Consider the following 2,490-nt stretch of genomic DNA (forward strand, 5'->3'; position numbering starts at 1 on the left):
CGCCCCTCCAGCGGTGGGACATCACCCCTCCAGCGGTGGGACATCGCCCCTCCAACGGTGGGCCATTGCCCCTCCAGCGGTGGGCCATCACCCCTCCAACGGTGGGCCATTGCCCCTCCAGCGGTGGGCCATCGCCCCTCCAACGGTGGGCCATCACCCCTCCAACGGTGGGCCATCACCCCTCCAGCGGTGGGCAATCACCCCTCCAACGGTGGGCCTTCACCCCTCCAGCGCCAGCGGTGGGACATCGCCCCTCCAGCAGTGGGACATCGCCCCTCCAGCGGTGAGCCATCGCCCCTCCAGCAGTGGGCCATCACCCCTCCAGCGGTGGGCCATCGCCCCTCCAGAGGTGGACCATCACCCCTCCAGCGGTGGGCCTTCACCCCTCCAACGGTGGGCCTTCACCCCTCCAACGGTGGGCCTTCACCCCTCCAACGGTGGACCATCGCCCCTCCAGCGGTGGGACATCGCCCCTCCAGCGGTGGGACATAACCCCTCCAGCGGTGGGCCATCGCCCCTCCAGCGGTGGACCATCGCCCCTCCAGCGGTGGGCCATCACCCCTCCAGCGGTGGACCATCACCCCTCCAGCAGTGGGCCATCACCCCTCCAGCGGTGGACCATCACCCCTCCAGCGGTGGACCATCACCCCTCCAGCGGTGGGCCATCACCCCTCCAGCAGTGGGCCATCACCCCTCCAGCGGTGGGCCATCACCCCTCCAGCGGTGGACCATCGCCCCTCCAGCGGTGGACCATCGCCCCTCCAGCAGTGATCGGGCCTCTACTCCTCGACGACGGGTGGACCTATCTTTCCCCACAGGTGACCTCCTCCTCAACGGCGACCGGGTCTCCTCTCCTGCAACGGCAGTTGGTCTCTGTTCCTCCTTCAGTGACGACTGGAGCTCTCCAACCCACTGGCGACCTGGCCTCTACTCCTCCTCCAGCATGTGGTGAGCATCATGGCTGTGACCCCCCCCTGACCTCCCACTCTGAACCCCAGTGGGCAACTGAGCCTCCCAATGCCTGCCCCCAACCAAGCCTCGGACTAGTTCCCAAGCCACTGCCAGAGGAAACAGGTTCTGTCTACTTGCTCTCTGAAAATCGCTCATAAGTTTGAATAGTTGTATTAGGTCTCCATGAACCTTGTGTGCCCTAAGGAGAAGAATTGCAGCCTCCAGAGAATGTGCAGCAAAGGAATGGTGAAAGGAAAGAGAGAGTGTGCGGGAGCGAGCAGCACAAAGGATGTGGATTGATGAACGGCAGTGTGAGTGTGTGGGGCTGTGAGCAGTCTGTGGCGGCAGCAAAAGCCTACTGCACCTGGTATTCCCAGGCAGTCTCCCATCCAAGTACTAACCAGGCCTGACTCTACTTAGCTTCCGAGATCAGACGAGATCGGGCGTTTTCAGACTAGTGTGGCCATAGGCATTTATTGCCTGGCTTTCTCTTCACTTCAACGCACACAGTCGTGTCCCTCATTCTTTTTTGCTCCTTTGTATATTCACACAAGCAGACAGCACTGAAGGATGGGACTTTTTTCCTGTTTCCCCCCTTCCCTCCCCACTTTCCTTTCATTTTCAGCACCCAGCCTCGCACACAACACAAACTACAAGCCTATCCTTCATTGCCTTGTCTAAGCTTCAAAACTACCTTTCTTACACCATTCCCTCACACACTCACCCCCAATAACTCACTCACCTCAACCCCCAAATCATCACTCACCCCCACTATCTCACACCGCAACCTTCGCCCCTAATCACTCCCTGCCGCCCTGCTCCCCCAAAAACACTCACTTGTGAAAAACACTGCTCCCTGATGCCACAAAATACAGACAATCGGAGAACCAGAAAGAGAGACAGATAGAGAGAGATAGAGAGAGATAGAGATAGATAGAGAGAGAGAGAAATCGATAGAGAGATATAGATAGAGAGAACGAACAGCAATGTGACAATGACCAGATATTCTATTTGTGCTATTGGTTGAGTAATAAATATTGTCTGGGACACCAGGGAGAGCTCCCCCCAGTGTGGGGGTGTGGGAGGGGCGGGGGGGGAGAAATGGGGACGAAGGGGAAGAGAGGAGACAAGGAGACGGGGGGGGTGGGGGGGGTGGGGCGAAGAGGTGAGCCCAATGGACAGTGGGGGTGGAGAGGGGAGACGGGGGTGGGGGGGGTAAGGGGAGATGCAGGAAGTGAGCCAGAGGGCAGGGGGAGAGGGGAGACCGAGGAACCCACCCCCATTTCACAGATTCCCCGATTCCCGGCACTCCAGTCACTCGCAAGCATGAGAGAGAGAGAGAGAGAGAGAGAGCACTCGGGTGTGAGATAGATCTCCTATTTCCTGAACCAGTCTGTTGTGTGGTACTTTATCAAATGTTTCCAACATGTATACAACATCGACTGGACACCTGCAGACCGAGAGTGGGGGAAAGCAGGAGAGCGAGGGTGGGGGAAGGGGGAGAGGGAGGGTGGGGGAAGGGGGAGAGCGAGGGTGGGG

General features: G+C 59.1%; 1 pseudogene; it reads right to left on the reverse strand.

Annotated features, from left to right (window-relative positions):
* Positions 1 to 1,303: 1,303 nt before the first annotated feature.
* Positions 1,304 to 1,422, reverse strand: LOC139274499 (5S ribosomal RNA; annotated as a pseudogene).
* Positions 1,423 to 2,490: the final 1,068 nt, after the last annotated feature.

The sequence above is a fragment of the Pristiophorus japonicus genome, chromosome 9 (assembly GCF_044704955.1).
Source record: "Pristiophorus japonicus isolate sPriJap1 chromosome 9, sPriJap1.hap1, whole genome shotgun sequence".
NCBI classification, from domain to species: Eukaryota; Metazoa; Chordata; class Chondrichthyes; family Pristiophoridae; genus Pristiophorus; species Pristiophorus japonicus.